At 44.6% G+C, this 20,362-nt stretch overlaps 1 protein-coding gene across 1 annotated transcript in view; it reads left to right on the top strand.

Annotated features, from left to right (window-relative positions):
- The first annotated feature begins 13,405 nt into the window (after positions 1-13,405).
- rarga (retinoic acid receptor gamma a) overlaps positions 13,406-20,362 on the top strand; it is a 40,115-nt gene continuing 33,158 nt past the window's right edge. Inside the window, exon 1 of the mRNA XM_048982877.1 lies at positions 13,406-13,707. The gene's annotated coding sequence lies outside the window, so the exon portion shown is untranslated. The remainder of the gene's footprint in view (positions 13,708-20,362) is intronic.

The following is a 20,362-nucleotide window of genomic DNA, read 5'->3' as shown; positions in this document are numbered from 1 at the left end:
TTCGGCAAAAGTTGTGATGTCAAGTGCCCCACAGTCTAAGAATAAATGGCAACAAATGGTGTTGGGCCTCCTTTTGTGCTCAAAGCAGCATTATTTCCTCTTGGGATTGACTGATGCAAGTCCTACACAGTGACCAGGGGGGGTTTCAGCCATCCCTCTTGCAGAACAGTGGCCACGTCGGTCCATGGTGCTGGTGAAGGAAAATGTTCCCTGACTCACTGATCCAAAACACCCCAAAGTGGGTAGTAGTCAGATCTGGTGACTGTGCAGGTCATGGGACATGTTCAACTTTACTTTCAGGATATAAAGCTTGAACCACTGGGTGAACACGGACCTGCAGAATGGTTCATTAGTGCTTGGCAATGATGCCCTCATCTAGAAAAAGTAGTGGGTCTAGGGAATGCCATGACATTTCAACCCAAACTATCACTAATCCACCCCTATGCTGCAGTCTGGGTTCACAACAGTCTGGGTGGCAAGGACTTCTCCACACCATAATTCTCCCAGATGTGGAAAAGACAGTCAGAGTGGACTCATCAGAGAACAATACATGTTTAACATTGTTCACAGCCCAAGACTTGCGCTGCTAGTACCATTTGAACCGATGTTTGCCATTGACACAAGTCACCAAAGGTTTGGCTATATCAGTCGACCATGAATACTGACCCCGTGGAGCTCCCTATATTCAGATTGGATGGAACCAGGAGAGGCGATGTGCGAATTTAATTCTGCAGTGAGGTGGGCAGATGTGGTTTTATGTTTTTTGGATACAATCTGGGTTAGTACTCAGACATCCCATTCAGACAGCTGCACTTTGCATTCATTTGCTGGTGTTGGATGTGGTCTCTTTCCTGGTGGTACGCCGACATTACCCTGGATACCGTGGATCTCGTGCCAACGGGACTCACACTCTTTTGAACTCTGATATGTCTCCCATTATGTTGCGTGGATTGAAATATTTTATGTACAGCTGTACTATTGCATTGCTAATTTAACCTTCAGACTCAGAGAAACTGCAGAAAATCCAAGAGCTACATATTAGTCTCTACAGGCCTCGGTTAGCATGTTAAATGTTCATGACAGTACTTAGAAAAGAGACTGAACAAGTATGGCATGTTTGGGGGGGGGGGGGGGGGGGGTTGCAAGGAGAACACCTCTTATCCCTAAGAAGAACATAGCAGCACAGCTTAGGTTTGCAAAATTGCATCTCTACAAACGGCAAGACTTCTGGAACAATGTCCTTTGAACAGACGAGACCAAAGTGGAGATGTTTGCAAATAATGTACAGCTCCACATGGCTTTCTTTTGCAGTCAGAGGATCTGGGCACCTTGCAGTCAATGAGTCGACCATGAACTCCTCTGAATACCAAAGTATTGTAGAGTCAAATATGAGGCCATCTGTCCGACAGCTAAAGCTTTGCTGAAATTGGGTCATACAACAGGACAGTGATCCCAAGCACACCAGCAAATCTACAGCAGACTGGCTGAAAAAGAAAAGAATCAAGGTGATTCAATGGCGCAGTCAAAGTTCAGACCTCAGCCTGATTGAAATGCTGTGGTGAGACCTTAATAGAGCTGTATGTAAACGACTGCACACAAACCCCAATGAATGAAGATGATGAAATTTCCAAATTCTTTGCAATATTACATTGAGAGACATTATCGTGGGCATTGGTAGCTTGATGGTTAGGGAAGCACATTTATAATTGAAAGATTGCAGGTTCGAATACCTGACCAGCAAGGCACCCTGAGGAAGGTACCGCCCCCAAGCACTGCTCCCCGACCACTGAATTAGCTGCCCCCTGCTATGTCACATTGTCACATAAGGGTTAAATGCAGAGGATGCATTTTTTTGTGCTGTGGTGTGTCAACAATGACCACTGATCACTAAATTAATTAATTTATTTATTATTCTTAAACTGTAGCACTATTTACCCACGCAGTCCTTTACAGAGTAATGAACTTCTCCCCATCTTCACTGCACAGGGACTCCACCTCAGTGGGAGGCTCTACTACAGTTACATTCACATTTATGGCATTTGCCAGACTCCCTTAGCCAGAGCGACTTATATAAGTGCATCGTCAGTGAATACAGTCTGATACCGGTTCAACGGAACCCCACTAACAATACTACCACTCTAAAAACACTGTTGGTAAGTAATCTTTCTCTTATTAAAATATAATCCTGGAAGAGCTAATCCATGTAATTCCGAAAGAGGTAGGTTTTCAGTCGCCATTTGAAGGCACCCAATGAGCCAGCTGTACGGACATCTAGGGAAAGTTCATTCCACCACATAGGTGCCAAAAGGGAAAAGAGTCTAGATGCATGACTTCCTTACACCGTGAGAGATGGTGGGACCAGTCGAGCGGTGCTGGAAGATCGGAGAGAGCGCCGTGTGGGGTGAGTTCTTTTGTGTAGGAGAGTGCTGGTCCATTTTTGGCTTTGTAGGTCAGCACGAGTGGTTTGAATCTGATGGGGGCAGCTACAGGAAGCCAGTGGAGGGAACATAACAATGGTGTGGTGTGGAAGAACTTAGGAAGGTTGAAAACAAGTCTGGCAGCTACATTCTGGATCAGTTGCAGTGGACGAATGGCGCTCAGAGGCAGAACAGCTAGGAGTGCTTTACAGTAGTCTAGTCTCGAGATGACAAGGTTGGACATGTACTTGGGTGGTCTGTGTAGAAAGAAATGGACGAATACTTCTGATGTTGAAGAGGAGAAATCTACATGAATGGGAAAGATTAGCAATTAGGAGAAGGAGAGGTGATTGTTCATGGTTTGTACTCAGTCATCTTACTGCCCTGTTGCCTATTAACCTAATTAGTTAGATATTCAACCAGGTGTTTTGTTTTAGAATTACACAACTTTTCAGTGTTTTATTGCCCCTGTTCCAAGTTTGTTGAAATGTGTTGCTGGAATCAAATTCAAATTGGGCATTTATTTGTCGTAAAGCAATAAAATGTTTCAGATTCATCATTTTACATGGTGTCTTTGTTCTATTGTCAACTAAATATGGGTTTATATGATTTGCAAATCATTGCATTCTGCTTTTATTTACATTTTACACAGTGTCCCAACTTTTTTGGAAATGGGGGTGTTACTCTACAAAGCAGGATATCCTAGTTAGCTGGATAACCTTAGCAAAATGTGGAAACTGTCCAGTAGGAATACAGGTATGTGACATACCTATAGGATAGTCCTTAAATTTGGCTTAAGATATCTGGCTAATGAAGAAATCCTGCTTTGTGGAGTACTCCCGTCTGACTTTGGCTCAACCCCAGGCTGATCAAAATCAATACTCACAATCAATAAATATAGTACGAAAGATACTCAAAATGCAGTGCACAGGAAGCATGCATGGTTATTGAATAATAACTACATGTCCACCACGGAGATCAACCAAGAAACTGTTTCATTACAAGCACAGAACGATACATTTGTAAATCGCCTGCCCACCACACCGCCCCCTGGTGTTGTACTCCCAATTAATCCCGTGGCACCATAACATCTCCATTCAGCACACTAATCCAACATAACAGACTCTCCTACACAAAAGAACTTACCCCACCCCACACCGCGCTCTCTCCGATCCTCCAGCACCGCCCGACTGGTCCCACCATCTCTCACGGTGTAAGGAAGACATGCATCTGGACTCTTCTCTGTTTTGGCACCTATGTGGTGGAATGAACTTCCCCTAGATGTCCGTAGAGCTGGGTCATGGGGTGCCTTCAAATGACGACTAAAAAACTACCTCTTTCGGAATTACTTGGATCAGCTCTTCCGGTTATATAGCTGGATTCTATTGAACCAATATCAGCATGTATTCACCGATGAGACCTCTAAGCATTTATATAAGTCGCTCTGGCTAAGGGAGTCTGGCAAATGCCATAAATGTAAATGTAACTGTAGTAGAGCCTCCCACTGAGGTGGAGTCTCTGTGCAGTGAAGATGGGGAGAAGTTCACTACTCTGTAAAGGACTGCGTGGGTAAATAGTGCTACAGTTTTAGAATAATGTTCCTCAATGTAATATTGGGAATTTCATCATCTGTGGCACAAAATATCATTGAAAGATTCAGAGATTCCGGAGAAAACTCTCTACGCAACGGACAAGGCTGACAACCAGCATGGAATAGCTGTGATCTCCGGGTCCCCAGACAGCACAGGCACGCGTCCACAGTGGAAATCACCACATGGACCCAGGAACACTTCTCAAAATCACTGTCTGTGAATACAGTTCGCTACATCCTCAAATGCAGGATGAAGCTCTACCATGCAAAGAAGAAACCGCATCTAAACATGTTCCAGAAACGCCACCGACTTCTCTGAGCCTGAGCTCACTGAAGATGGACTGAGGCACAATGGAAACCTGCCCTGTGGTCTGACAAATCAAACTTTCAAATTCTTTTTGGAAACTGTGGATGTCGTGTCCTCTGGACTAAAGAGGAGAGGGACCATCCAGCTTGTTATGAGCAGACAGTTCATACAGGTTTTGAAGCATCACATGCTGCCATCCACAAAAGAATCTTTTTCAGTGAAGGCCTTGTGTATTTCAGCAAGAAATGCCAAACCAAATACTGTGCATGACAACATGGCTCCATAGTAGAAAAGTGCGGCTGCGAGACTGGCCTGCCTGCAGTCCAGACCTGTCACCCACTGAAAACATTTGGTGCATCAAGAAACAAAAAATACAACAAAGGAGACCCTGAACTGTTGAGCAGTTGAAATCATGTATCAGGCAAGATTGGGACAACATTTCACTTTTAAAACTCCAGCATCTGGTCTCCTCAGTTCCCAGACATTTACAGTGTTGTTAAAAGCAGAGCTGGTGCAGCACGGCGGTAAACACGCCCCTGTCCCGACGTATTTGAGACGTGCTGCTGGCACCAGATTGAAATTAAAATTTCTCATAAAACAATAACATTTCTCAGTTTCGACATTTGATATGTTGTCTTTGTTCTATTTTCAGTCAAATATGGGTTTATATGATTTGTAAATCACTGCAATTTGTTTTTATTTACATTTTACACAGAGTCCCAACTCTTTTGGAAACGGGATTGTATTCACACTGTTTATGTAAATATTGACATTTTAATGCATTTTGCATGGACAGAATCTTGCTGTTTGCTGACAGTTACAGCCTCCATCCATCCTCTCATTTTAGACAGGTTCCCTCTGATGAAAGGTGACTGGGATCCCTGTTTATAAAATACCCAAAGAGGGTTACTGATCTCCCTACTGGTCACTGTTACTCCTGAAATTACTACTGTGCTTATGTTAACAATAACAACAAGCTAAGCACATTAATGTAACACATCATACCACATGACTGTCGTTATAGCAGTCAATAGCATATATGGGTAACATGACACAAAGCATTTAAAGGTGCTCATTATAAAGAGGAGTAACTATATGTACAGCATACAAAATGCACAAACAGTGGTAAATATTTGACAACATGCACAAATAAATAATGAACTTGTTAGCTGTGAACTTGTAACACATGATTGGAACTGTTATTAAACATGTTGGCTTTAATTACAGGTAAATTAAATGAATTTAGTGTCACCTAATGGGATACAAGGCGGAGTAGTGGCTCTGAGGCTAGGTATCTGTGCCGGTAATCAGAAGGTTGCTGGTTTGAAGCCTGTGAATGCCCAGAGTGATTCTACTCTGTTAGGCCCTTGACCTGCAATTGCTTCATCCTGGGTATTATGTTAATCTACATCCAGCCCTGCATGAAGGTACTCCAACGTCTTGGGAATATTTGTACGTTGGTGGTAGGATTGTCACTTCAGCCACCAGAAGAAAAAAATCCTTTCTGACTAGTGTGGCGCTGAGGTGCCGCTCGGCTGCACGCAGGTTCTCATCCCTGCGGTAGTTTGTCGTGTGCTGGGTGCGGCAGTGCTGTAATCAGCCCACGTTCCTTACCTTACCTCAATAACTATATAAGCACAGTACCGCCGTTACGCGATATGAAATATGACACTTACGATCGTCAGTGATGCGTACGTACAATTCTGGGACATAGATACGGTTGCTTACTTACGTATAACATTACACAGAGATCGCCAACACGCTGCTACTGCCTTTCTTTTTTAATGAACAAGATACATACAAACATAGTATGTACTTACAAACATACAAAGAGCAACAAACGGTGAATGTCACAAATTATACTGTAATAGCGTAATTAATAAAAATGTCATACGTTTTTACAGCCTTCTTGTTCTTAATTTTATCAAGTGTGATGCCATAGATTTTTAACTCTTGAAAAAACACGAAGCCACGTTTCTCCCTATCGCCCCCCCCCCCCCCTCCTTGCACGGACCCACAAACACAGGTGCGCTCTTAGAGCCATAAGAACCTCTTACACACTCCATCTCCATCTTAATTCCACCACACATGAACAAATAATTTAAGCACCTCCGCTAGAGGTAGCTGTTTCCCCTTTCATCGCGAAAGAGCAGAAACAGTCTCTTAGCTGTACATTAATTCTTCTGAAAAAACTACAGCCTCGGAGATGGATGTTCTCTACAGATTGGTCAGGAAATCGATTAATTGAGGTTACATGGGTTGAGTTGAGATTAGATTAGATTATATTAGATTAGGGCAAACGGACAACTGCCAACAGCAACAATATCTATCCAGCCGGTTAAAATGATCTGCTGGATAAAATTGCAGTTCATAATTATTCCACCAGGGGGAACTATTGCCAACACAGAGTGCATCACCATATGCAATTGTCTTGTCCTTTCAGTCTTCGGAAAACTGTTCCAGTTAGTCAGGTTACCGTAACATCAAAGCAAATATGCGTCGCAATATGTATCATATTACTTAATATTTATGTTGTCTTCAGTTTAAAAGTATATTTCATTATATTCATCATATTTTCATTGTTTAGTTATACTCACGTTAGCCGCACTGCTTTAGAGTAAAAAATTAATTATATTTGTTTAACTATGACTAATTCTGCACATGAAGAAGGTAAATTTTTTTGTTGTTGTTGAAATTATAATTAAGTGAAAACCGTACGATGCAGAGACAATATCACATATGATCAGTGTGGCGTATTTCAATGGAAAGCGGTGGTGTTGGCTGAGTGAGCAGAGCTGCACATGTTATAACAGCGAGCCGATAATTAGAGAGCGAGCGAGAGGCGGCTGCCAAGCGGCGCACCTGGGCATCTCAGTGCCCGAGGCACGGCTCGGTTCGGCGGGGATCCCGGCTAAGTTCCTGCGCCCGGCTCACGCACGCACACACCGCGGAGCACATGCAAAGCATGGGGTCATGAGGTAGGCACGCAAACGATGAGCAACAATTATATCTTAAGCAGGGATATTTGCTTTTTGATTAGAAGAACGGGTATGGAAATGGATCTATAGATGGATGGACGTCTGTGATGTGAGCTGCGCAGTCCCGTTTGCCACTCAAGGACTCTTAAATCAAAGAAAGGCATTTAACGACTAAATGAATGGGTGTGTTACGAAAACATTTTAATTGAGAACACTGTTAAATTAGCTCTTGACTATATAACTATTGGAGTAGGCATGGTTGTGAAGTTATTAAAATGAGGTGAGGGGTAAATGAGATTCGAAGTTTAATCTCAGGTTGTCCTGGGACACTGGCGTCCTCCTGCATGTGTCCTCTTGCTGTTGTCGCACACACTGCAGATACACAGATGAAGGTGTGTTTCTTTCAGAGGTGACCCTGTGGCATAGGCCTCAGCTCAATCCACGGCTGTCAATGATTCGCAGAGAAATGCCAGTGCATCCCTCCCTGCAGCATGTGTGCAGCAAGGGAGGAGGAAGCACAGCCCCCCTCACAAAGGCAGTGTTGTTTGGGGGGGTGCAGCACCCACCATCTATTTTTCACCCCTCTCCTGAGCTCACAGTTTTGCACTAATTAGACAATTATTTCCACATGTGAGTCTGTGCCTTTCAGCAACTGAAACCTGCTTCCCTCTTCTCCCCTTCAAACCCCTCTCTAGCGCCCTTCCCGCTCTCCCCCTTACCCCGTCTCCTTTTTCCTTTCCTTACCCTCTTGTCTGTTCCCCCAGAACTGCCATCAATTTCGAAACCACTGGTTTAAAAAAAGTCTGACTTAATCAGAACAGCCTGGCATATTTTGGCAGAGTCGTGCAGCTGTGGTCATTCAGTAAGGGAGCCGGGATTGAGGGAAGATTGAGAAAGAATTCCACATAAATTGGAGAAAGAGGGAGGGAGGAGGCAGAGGCAGGCATGGAGAGAAGAAGAAATAGAGAAGGAGAGAGAAAACGAGTTGGAGAGGGAGCAGGGGAGCAATGTTTGGCAAAGCCGGGTTCAGGCAGGGTTCATGGTGACATCATAGCTGACTGAGGAACATTTATACGAGCTGCTCACCTTTCATTGAACACACATGTTGGGGAACACGCTGTGCGTATGACTTTAAGAACATGCCGACACACGTGCTGAAAGGCGCAGACAGTGCTGCTGGGGGCTCACACTCGCACACGCAAATGTGTTCACGCACTCTGTGGGCACAGAGGCTCCTTCTCTGCTCCATCACTCCTCATTTCGCTGGGGCTTGTGTGTGTTTTTTTCCACCGCTGCTCTGGTATAAAACTGAACTCTGTAGCCGGCCTCATCACCGGGAGATGAATGAAGCCCTTTATGTTACGGAGTGTGTGTTTAACTTCATAATCCCAAACTGACAGCTCTTACCAAACGGGCTCCTTCTTTCTTGCTTTATACTGCCTGTTTTTTTTTTCACTTTTTCTGACTTTTCTTTATTCCCTACATCTTCTCTGAATGTCTGCCACCACTGTGACCAGTCCGAGGACCAGTGTATTCTCTTTGCAGATGTCACAGAGCACAAGGCCCTAACTAGTTACATGTGTATCAACACATCAGCATTTTTCTGTGAATTGCTGTGTTGTGTATGTTTTATACACTCTATGTGTCTGCTTATGCACCCTCTGTGTGTGTGTTTTTTGTCTCTCTATTTGTCTCTTATTGAAACACAAACTTCACATGACATCAGTCTGAACGCAGGGAAACAGTGATCTCATTACCGCCATCTTGCCCCAGATTAAAACCTGTCGTGGCCACTGCACCCCTACCCCCCTTTCCTTGTACTCGTAGCTGCTCTAGGCTCACATTCTACTTTGGTTTCATTAATGCAAACTAGGAACTGGTTTTATAAAATGACTGGGGAAAACGCTCTGCTGTTTATTATTTTGTACACCTGCTTCTATTTATTCCTTGTTTTGCCCACCCTTTCTGCTAAATTCTGTTCAATTTGCCCCTTCATTCTTCCTTTAGCTGGTTTTGTCCTCCGGTCAGCCTTGTCCTCTCTGGTAGCCTCGTCTTTTCTGTCAGCTTCAACTTCCCTGTCAGTCTTGTCCTGCCTGTCAGCCTTGTCTTGTCTCTCAGCGTCATCCAGTATGTCACTCTTATATTTCCTGTCAGCTTCATCCTGCTTGTCAACCTTGTCCCGTCCGTCAACATCATCCAGTCTCTTAACTTCACCCTTCCTGTCAGCTTTTCCTGCCTGTTACCCTTTTCCTCCCTGTTACTCTTGTCCTGCATGTCAGTTTTGTCTTGCCTGTCAGCCTCATCCTATCTGCCAGTCTTATCCTGCCTGTCAGCCTCATTCTGTCTGTCAACATCGTCCAATCTGGATGACTTACCCTTCCTTTCAGCTTTTTCCTGCCTGTTAGCCTTGTTCTGCATGTCAGTTTTGTCCTGCTTGTCAGCTTCATCCTATCTGATAGTCTTGTCCTTCCTGTCAGCCTCATTCTGTCTGTAAACCTTGTCCCATATGTCAGTCATTTCCTGCCTGTCACCCTTGTCCTGCTTGTCAGTCTTGTCCTACCAGTCAGTTTTGTCCTGCATGTCAGCTTTGTCCTGCTTGTCATTCTTGTCCTGCCTGTCAGCCTTGTCCTGCTTGTCAGCCATGTCTTGCCTGTCAGCCTTATCCTGTCTCTCAGCGTCATCCAGTATGTCTGTCTTATATTTCCTGTCAGCCTCATCCTGCTTGTCAACCTTGTCCTGTTTGTCAGTCTTGTCCTGCTTGTCAGTCTTGTCCCGTCCATCAACACCATCCAGTCTCTTAACCTCACCCTTCCTGTCAGCTTTTCCTGCCTGTTACCCTTTTCCTCCCTGTTAGCCTTGTCCTGCATGTCAGTTTTGTCTTGCCTGTCAGCCTCATCCTATCTGCCAGTCTTATCCTGCCTGTCAGCCTCATTCTGTCTGTCAACATCATCCAATCTGTCAGCCTCACCCTTCCTTTCAGCTTTTTCCTGTCTGTTAGCCTTGTTCTGCATGTCAGTTTTGTCCTGCTTGACAGCCTCATCCTATCTGATAGTCTTGTCCTTCCTGTCACCTTCATTTTGTCCGTAAACCTTGTCCCGTCTGTCAGTCTTTTCCTACCTGTCACCCTTGTCCTGCATGTCAGTCTTGTTCTGCCAGTCAGTTTTGTCCTGCATGTCAGCTTCGTCCTGCTTGTCATTCTTGTCCTCCCTGTCAGCCTCCTCCTGCCTGTTAGCTTTGATCTGCTTATCAGTTTTGTCCTGCCTGTCAGCCTCGTCCTGCTTGTCAGCCATGTCTTGCCTGTCAACCTTGTCCTGCCTATCAGCCTTGTCCTCTTTGACAGTCTTGTCCTGCCTGTCAGCCTCATCTTGCATGACGTCACTTCAGTGATTTAAATTGTAGCCTGTTGCTTGGTGTTATAATGTCATATCCTCAGATGACTGATTTCACTTCAATGATTTAAACAGGAGCCTGTGATTTGGTATTATGATGTCAAAACCTTAGAGGACCTTAAACAGGACTGATCAAACATCAAAGGACTGATTCTATAGCGAACTGGCTGCTGGTATTTTTGAAGACCTTTAACTAGTGACAAGCAGAGAGATAAAAGTATGATCTGTCTTCATTACCCCTGAGTCTACAGTCCCACAGACACAAAGATCATAAATATGCCCCACCAGCACACTTCACTGACACTGAAACACAAACACTGGTGACCTCTGACCTCCATACTGCTACTCAGACAGATAGTGAAATCCACACACCACTGAGTCACACACTGTATGAAATACATCTACAAGAAAATGCATCTTTCATAACCAATTTACAAGATGACAGTGAGCCTGGAGTGTGTCCAGGAAGCAGAGATATATGCTGGACATGAATCCAGTTGATCGCAGGGAACACATTCATATGCTATTGGAAATTTACCATTTGCTAATGGAGATGAATTAATTACCAAATAACTGTAATTTACTTCTTCCCAGTAGTACTTTTATTGATAGATTATATAGATGAGTTGCTCTGATTTATCTGTCCGTCCATCTATCCATCCATGCATACAGCCATCTTCCACATCTATTTCTCCAGTGTTTCTTCAGCATTTCCTGGCACTGAGGCCGAATCTTCCACTAGATTTGAACATGGCATTACAGGGAAAATGACACATTTTAGTCACAGAGTCATGGCAGCTCTGCGTCTGCCAGGTGTTTTGACTCCTGTGATTTCTGCTCTTCGTTCTTGTTGTGGTCAGGAAGAGGTGTGAAGAAGCAGGGCTGGTGAAGAGCGTCTGCGCGCTGAGGTTTGAGCTGTTAGATTTAGAGAGATAGAGCAAGAGCACACGCAGAACCAGATCATCTCCACAAACAACGCCAGTGCTTAGTTTTATTTGGGGGGGGGGCACCTTGGCACCCCCGCTTGTACTGTTTTTCATCTTTGTGGGGACTTTCCAGCTGGTTGCCAGTGACTTTACAGGGCGTGGAAACTGCCCAGAAACAATAGATTAACTTTAATTAAAGGCAAATGCTGTGCTAGTCCAACCCACACATTCCCAAATTATTGTTGACTGTCTCATATGCAGCACATGTATGTGTCAGTCTTGAGTCACATGGAATCAAAATTATAAATCCTTCACCACCTCTCACAAATATCTGTGTTAAACCTGTTCTCTTAACCTGTCTAATAGGTGGGTTACATTTAACCGTACATTGTATTGTTAAAATGTTGAGATTTTTGTAGTTAAACACACGGTCATATTATACAGAATGTAAGTGTTTCACACAAGACCTGTATTTTTTTTTTTATTTGTCCTTCTGCCTTTTGAGTGTGTAGGTAAATGTACCTCAAAATCAAATTGTATTTCCTTAACTCATAGTTAACTCACAGCAAGTGTGTTCATGGTTTTATAAAACAAGGTTTCGAGGGGAAAAGTTTAGTATCCATATTTGTCACAAATGTTATAAATTTCCTGTAGAAGCAGGTGATGATACTGTAGGTTGAGTCTGCAAATAAGACGATACACCGAACACACAGCACAGAATGGAAGGATATATAACAACATGTAGTAGTAAAAACAATAATCAAAGCAATACAGCTAATAGACTCCGGCTGTTACTTTATTTAAATTTGACAATTGCATATATATTATAGCCGCCAGCATGGGCTCAGTTCCAGCCTTGTCAACACACACTGGTACCTGCAGAAACACTGCAGGACTGTGGCAGTCAGGATGTCAGACCCAGGTGCCCATTTAGAGGAATGTCACCCACTTTAATATCGTGACATATGAGTTCCTTGAGTGTTTTAGGGATGTATTAGTACCAGTGTGTTCTGTATGTCAGGAAAGTCACACATGGAGTCAGTGTCAGTGTTTTTTTTGGACACAGTTAATGAGAATTGCACATGCGGTCAGTATCAGAGGTCGGATGAATGCAGTAAAAACCCACAGACTGGGTCAGCATGACTGTGCTTCATGTAGCTGGTTGAAATCACAGACTGATCCAGTATCAGTGTCTCTGGTACACAGTTGATGAAAGTCACAGGCTGATCCAGTAACAGTGTGTCTTGTACACAGTAGATAAAAGTCACAGGCTGATCCAGTATTGGTGGGTTTGGTACACAGTTAATGAAATTCACAGGCATATCCAGTATCAGTGGGTTTGGTACACAGTTAATGAAAGTCACAGGCTGATCCAGTATCAGTGTGTCTTGTACACAGTTAATGAAAGTCACAGGCTCATCTAGTATCAGCGTTTTCTCTACACAGTACTTAACCAAAGCATATATCGGCAAAGGTGTTCTCTTTATGCATATTTGCATTTTTATTCACACATACAAACTCACATATGCACTCACAGGCACACACACTCACAGACACACGCACTCACAGAGACACACACAGAAGCACAGCTACATACACACAGTCACAATGCAGAGACTTTGATATTTTGATTTTTGAGCAGGGAGGGACAGCAGAGAGTAGAGGAAAGAAGACATTAAAGGCAAACACTGACAGGCAGATAGAGTGAGAGAAAGAGCGAGAGGGGCAGAGCGAAGGAGTGAGCAGCGGAGGGAGGGAGGGAGAATTAAAAACAGAAACTTTAGCTGGCTGACTCCTTTTTTTCTTCCCTCCAGGCTTCTGAGGCTTGTGAAAAAATGTGCTGTATATTTGAAGTGTTGGGTCATGTGACCCAGCTTGGGTTTATGAATCAAAGTGCATAATGATTTCTGAGTGAGGCAGACGGAGAGAGGGAGAGTGCGGAGGTGTACAGGCATTAAGGAGGACAGAAATATACATTCTGCTCTGCCTGTGCGGCTGAAGAGCTTCCGAAGAAAGATACAGGCTCGCTTCAACTCTCTCTTCTCCCCCATCGCGCGCACTGTGTCCATTCATCCATCCGGCAGACCCTCTCTCATTTGGTGAGTCTCTGTCACCGGCGATTCATTCATGTGTTTTAGTTTTATGTTTATGACCTGTGGGCATCTGTGATCCGGACTGACAGAGGGAAATAAGCAGTTTTGTTATGAAAAGAAAGTTTTAAAAAGCTGTCAGACAGAACTTTCACAAAGAGGAGATAAAATGAAAGTTTCCATTTTGTAGTGCAGGAGCACGTGTGTGAGCGTCTCGTGTGCTTTTGCATGTGTGTGTGTCTTATCTGATTTTGCCGGCGCTAGTGTCAGTCGCGTGCCTCTGAACTTGGGCACCCCTAACAGTACATTCGAGAGTGTGTGGCGCTTTGCATATGTAAGAGGCAGCAACCTACAGAGCCGCTGGTCTGTGGAAATAACTTTCTAATTTGTTTTTTTTTCTGTTTTCAGTTATAGCATTTGTAAAAAGCTGTGCTCTGAGGGACATGCTTGTTTTTGGTTAAAGTGTGGCATCTTAGGCAGGTTTTAGCAAGATTCCCACTAATTTTTTCATAGCTGGAAGTCATTTTGTCTGTGAAACGACGGTGTAAAGTTCTGTTTGGGTTAACGATGAATGATAAACTGGTTCCACTTGTTCGAGAGGAGTGTTAATAAAGCAGGCGGTCTTTAGTGCTCCCAGAAAAACTTTTGTTCTGAGATGTACAGTTTGAATAGTGTTTTACAGACGCTCTGAAATGCATGTGCATAAATGCATGTGTTTTGACATTATTTTGCTCTCAGTGTGTGGGAGTACTTAGTGGGTTAGTTGGGCAGAGAGACTGACAGATTCCCCAGGTATGAAAAGGACTTGAAGCTTTTCAGTGGAATTTCTCGAAAAGCATCATTCCTCTTTCGTAACAGAACAGAAACAGAGACCGTGCTTATGATGCATGTGAAGAATTCACCTCACGGAGGTAAAAATGTCAATAAATATAATCCACATTCTGTACAAATGACCAACCATTTCATTAATTTTAATTAATAGCAATTTCATTAATGAATTTAATTATAGTAATCAGCAACCGCTGAGTAGCCTGACGGCTTGTGTGTAGAAACTTCTTTCTGAAGTTTGTGGATCGAGTGCCGATGTTTCTGTGCTGCTGCGTCTTTCCAGAAGGGAGGAGGGAGGATGTGGAGACCATGAAAGCTGAAGGTGGATTTTCCAACATCCAAACCCATAGTGTGCCGCGGTATTGCAAAACATTTTCGCTATCCTCAGGCAGCTGTGAATCAGACATGGAATCCTGAAAGGCCGTGCGCAGAAACCCAAAGCCAGGCAGGACACATATTGGGTAAGAAGCAGCAGATCAGACTAGCAAGCAAAATGAGCTCCCGGTTTGGTCAAAACCCATCAGACGAGCACGGTTTAACCATACAGACATAAGACGCGTGTATTCAGTGCAGTCAAAGAGAGCACACTAAACTGATATCCAGCATCCCTGATAACAGTGTACAGTATCCCCTTCACATTCCCGAGGGTCAGGGGGGGAAGATCCCTGCCAATGTGAAAATCCCTGCCCCCCACCACTCTCACCCCATAACATTCTGCTAGCCTGAACAGTTCAACCAAAAGTCTATTTATTACTAATTTCTAAAAATAGCAATATTGTACTGTACGCTTTGCATGCCAAATTGCTTTGTTATTTCCTATCTGGACCTTTTTATATGATATAGGAAACATCTAAAATACTCCCTTGTATGTGCAAAGTACGCACTGGGATCACTTTGTTTTAAACCCATTATTAAAAATGTAAAATTAAGGCACCGAAACGTTTAAGTTACTGTGAGATTCCAGGATCACAGAGAGAGTGAGGCTGGCTGCCTAGACAAAGGTGTTCAGGGTTCCCAAGGTAAGATGTGCAGATCCCGGCAGTCTTTTAACATTAAAGATATGATGTGCACCTGCACTAAGAAATGTTGAATATCACTAATGATTATATATTGTATCTTTTATGTGATCCAAGTCATTGTCAGCATTGTTTATATATTCTGGGCTTGTGTGTGTGTTTGTACTCATGTCTGTGAGTGTCTGTGCGTCGTGTGTCAGTTTCTTTGACATTTGAGTCGATCTTTTGCAAGTTCCGAAAATATTCACATTTAATTGTTCACGGCCACCTTGCGAATAACCAAAACCACGGACGTCAGATTCACTAATTTGGAGGGATGACTGTAAAACTCAGACAATTCAGATTTACGAGCAAATTAGTTTATCTAGGTTAGAAATAGTGCAACAGATTGAATGACTTCACAATGGAAAATACACTATACATGTCCCATCAACCTTTTCTCCAGTGTCCATCAGTCCATACTGCCCCATCATCTCTACAATCAATCTCCAGTTTCGGTCCATACTGTCTGTCAGCACCACCCACTCTCCAGTATCCATTAGTTCATGCTATCCTATGAGCTCCCCCCATTCTCCAGTATTCATGACTCCATACCATCCATGCGCTCCACCCATTCTCCAGTATCTGCCAGTCCATACTGTCCTATCAGCACCACCTAACCTCATACGATTCCATCAGCACCACCTAGTCTGTACCTGTGTAGGATCTGAGTTACAGTAAAGTGTCTTTGACTGACAGATGAATGCGTTTCCACGTTTCTCATGTGTAATTTTGTGCCAGTGGGCTGCTATTGGGGTTTGGGTGGAGCCACTGCAGTGAGAAACTATGGTGCTTCTGCTGTGTTTACACCTCCTGGAGGCATGTTTGGAGCACACTGGAATGCACGGTGCTGACTAGCACGCAGGAATTTTTACCTGCGTTGTTTTGCCTTTCCTGACCCTTCTTGTACTTTGGCATCAAGCACGGATCTGCTGACAGACAGACTTTCACCGGCGGTTTCTGCAGGGCTGGCAGCTGAGGGTGGGGTCGCCGCGGCTGTTTGGGCCCGAGGTGCCACGAGGGGGGCTTTCCCCTGGCGCTGCTCTGTAATTAAGCAGGAAGCCATCAGGACACTGCTTCCTGTGTGTGTTTCTGCAGGTGTCTGCCATTGTGCGTCCGCTTCTGCATCACCTGAGGCTATAAGGCAGTAACTCACGCACTCCCAGAACCTGCCACACAGAAGAGAATGAGCTGTTTCAGCTACTTCATGCTAACACATGCTCCTGTTTTGGGTGGGGTTGCTGTGGACCTAGTGGTGTGGGACAGGCTCCTTTGTCCAGGTCCATCTACACCCAGCATGTTTCAGGTCACTCTGCTTCTGACTCTTCTGTAAAATAAAGTAATGAAACTTTATTAAGTCCCATGGACATGTGACTATTCAAACTAAGTCCGTACTGGTAGCCTCCTAATTACCCTGCTGAGCCACACACCGTCCCAATAGCATTAAAGCTCCCTGAATCTGTCTCTCTATCTCATTTATTGCATATTGGATAGTTCCTTCATTTGCTGTCAGTCTCCTTTCCCCATTACGTCTTGTGCCTATATATTTAAACATAATGAAACATATATGAGAGTGTCGGTCTTTGTTGCTCTGCATGGCTGATTCCTGGGCAGATTGTTATTCAAGGTTACCGGTCATATTTCACAGAACCAGTTTTACGTAACATTATCTTATTCTTAAGATTAATTTTTGTTTTCTGTTTCTGTAGACAAGCACGGCTTTTACGTGTCTCCGTTTCAGAAAGAATGAAGTGTTTACATGTATATCTTCACATCTGAGTATTTTCCTGATCAGTTGATACTTACAGTGATCCGTCGATCAATCAGTGAGTCACTCTGACCTCTTGAGATTTGGCTTTTTTTTTGTGGGGTTACATTTCGGTGTTTACTACTACCTCCCAGACCTTTAACCAGCCTGAAAGCTGCATTCTCACCTTTATAATCATGCAAATCTGTATTTCTGAATGATTGGCTGAAGGAGAGATACACTGAAGAGTGGAGGGGAAAAAAAAAACATCTCTGATAGGTGAGATCATTCAGATGAGCATCTGTGACCTTTGGTGGGATACGTTGACCCGTTCGGGCCATCACTGCCTCGGCCACGTGTCAGACGGTGCCGGGTGCTGAGTGTCCTCGTCGCTAGTGATGGTCTCTGCAGCCACCTCGCGCGGTTGCTGTTTGCACAGATGAACACAGGGGGAGCACCATGGCTTGGTAAGAGAGTCGGTTCTGCCAAAAGATCATTAGCTGCAGAGCCATAGTCGTGTCGGCACAGGAAGCGGTTCTGTCCAGCTCAAACAGTGCCAGTGTGGCGTGTTGTCAGGGGTCCATTTTGGCTGGTTTAATTATCCGGGTCCAGGGCACAGAGCCCATTTCAGCGCTGATGGTCTGACTTTAATTTTGGCTCCTTTCAGTCTGCAATTTCCTGCCTTTAGTGTGGTTGTATGAATACCATAAGATCAATACACTTACAAATGCTTATCCTCTGCATGTGACTCTGCCTTTCCATCAGCGGATAGTAATCTCTGATATTCCTGCTCATTGCCCTTACAGATATACGAATGACACAAAAATACACACAATCTTGCACATCTGGATCCCGGTTTAGGGAATTTTTATGAAGTAATCCTTATTGTTCGAACAATGATGGCCGTTTTCTGTTCGCATCGAAAGACCTTGATTTCTGTGTCTTTCAGTTGTTGCGTGTTACGTGTGCACTTCAGTGGCAGTCTGGATTGGATAGATCCCGCTTTTCAGCTCTGAACAGGGGGAGACACGTCCTCCCATGGATAACGTGCAGGGTGCCAGGTTTTCCTGCCCTTGAGTCAGTTCTGAAGGTTTGATAACCTCATTAAAATGTGGGGAGCGGTTTTTAAGGTAAATCGACGCTGAGGCTCGCCTTGCCTGCATGGCTGAGGTGAAATCCGCTCACAGGCTGGTGATAACACCATCTCCCAGGGTCGCACAAACACCGCAGAATGGGGGTGTGCCGCCATGTGCAGGATGTCCTCCTGAGTCAACCCACCCAACAGATGTGCCCCCCTAAACTGTTTGTGGGCTTCAGGGTTTAATCACTAACGAGGTCCGGAGGACTGCGGGTGCAAGTCAAGTCAACAAAATAATAGTCTGAGTCACAGGAGTAGGCTGCTTTAGTAGGGAGAACCTCAAGTCAACACTGAATCTCTCGCTTTACACTATGTGGCCTGGGGGAGGCGGGGCCAGGCAGCTATGAATACCTCTGCTTCACAGCTTAACCACGTCCTTTGGCTCTGTGGTCCACAGCTTCCTGAAACACCTTGATTTACTTCTCATTTTCACATTTCCTTGTTTCTCTTCAGCTCATCATGGCCAACATAGAGCACTTTCTGCGGCCGCTGTCCTTCTTATTCGAAAGTTAAGTCATAAATGAGTGGAACCGTTGGTCTTTTGGTACCTCCTCCCCTCCGTCTGAAACCCCTTCCTGTTTCTGTCTGTTTTGCTTGCTGGTGTTTCGTTGGGTCTCAGTCACACCCTTGTTTATGGTGAAACTGCAGCTGGTTTATACTGAAATCACTGCTCAGGCAAAAAAAAAAAAAACTGTCACAAGAGCCTTGTGAGACTCACACCTTTACGTAGCTCAGGAAACAGCGATGACGGAGCCTGCTGTGCTGCTTATTGAGGCGTGTGTGGTTCGAGGATCCAGATGAAGGCTGAATGTAGAGCCACACAAGCAGATGGTGCTGGAACAGGTATGAGTGTGTGAGCGTTCTGATTGTAGAGGGGCTGCCTTTTGGAAAAGCAGCACCGATTGCAGAGCAGTCTGTGCTAGAGTGGAGTTCATTAATGTGATGGATCTGTGGGGCTTGAAACTCGCAGTTGATGTCGAACTGCTCGCCACGTTCGCCTGGGTGGCAACATCTTTGTCTAAGACCCTTTGCTTTCCACAAAAACACAGTCCTGATGACGTACACAAGTCCAAAAACACCGGGAACATCAAAACCAGACAAATTCTGGAAATAGTGAAGAACATACGCAGAGCAAACGTGTTGGACTCCCTTTGGCTGATGACACACAATCCAGAAACAAGCTGGGAGCTGAATGAACAAAGTGCATCTTGGATAGTATGACAGGAAATAAGTGGAGAAACTGTAGTGCTGAGTGAACAGGCGGCTGGCGTCCCCGCCTGCAGAGAAAGAGCAGTGAGAGAGCCAGCAGGCCCCTGGTGCTCCCCGCTGGCCTGGGTGATGTTGGGGTTAAACATTCTAGCTGTGTGTAGGGCTGCCCTTGGTGAGCGTTCCTATGAGGAAGTGCAGTAACGTCTTCGCTCCATAAGAGCGCACAAACCAGTCTGGGATTAGCCTTCCAGGAAAAATGCGGAAAGTCCCTGCCTTTCAACAGGAGTGTCGCGGCTCCCACTTCTGCCTGCAGAGGGCCCCTTGGGGGCGAGCATGCTAGAACAGCTTTTAAGTCAGGGGGGCAGGGGGCCGAGAATACGGGCAGCAGAACCATGAAGGGGGCATTGAGGTGGTGGGACACAGAGGGGCCTGTTCATGGGTGCATCCACAGACGGGGCAGGGGACTCATTTAGGGGAGGAAGTGGCGGAGAGAGGTATGACGGATTTTTAAATGGATCTTTTTTACTCTGCAAAAACAACCAGGGAAATGTTTACCTTTCTGTCCACCTCGGATTCAAAACCTGCCAGGCTGCAAATGCAGGAGTCCAGAGCAGACGAAGAGGAGCCCTTTTCAATGCCAAGAAAATTGTATCTACATCCATCCATCCATCCATTCTTACAGTACAT

Source organism: Brienomyrus brachyistius, chromosome 18 (assembly GCF_023856365.1).
Source record: "Brienomyrus brachyistius isolate T26 chromosome 18, BBRACH_0.4, whole genome shotgun sequence".
Lineage (NCBI taxonomy): Eukaryota > Metazoa > Chordata > Actinopteri > Osteoglossiformes > Mormyridae > Brienomyrus > Brienomyrus brachyistius.
This window is presented reverse-complemented; position numbering and strand designations above follow the sequence as displayed.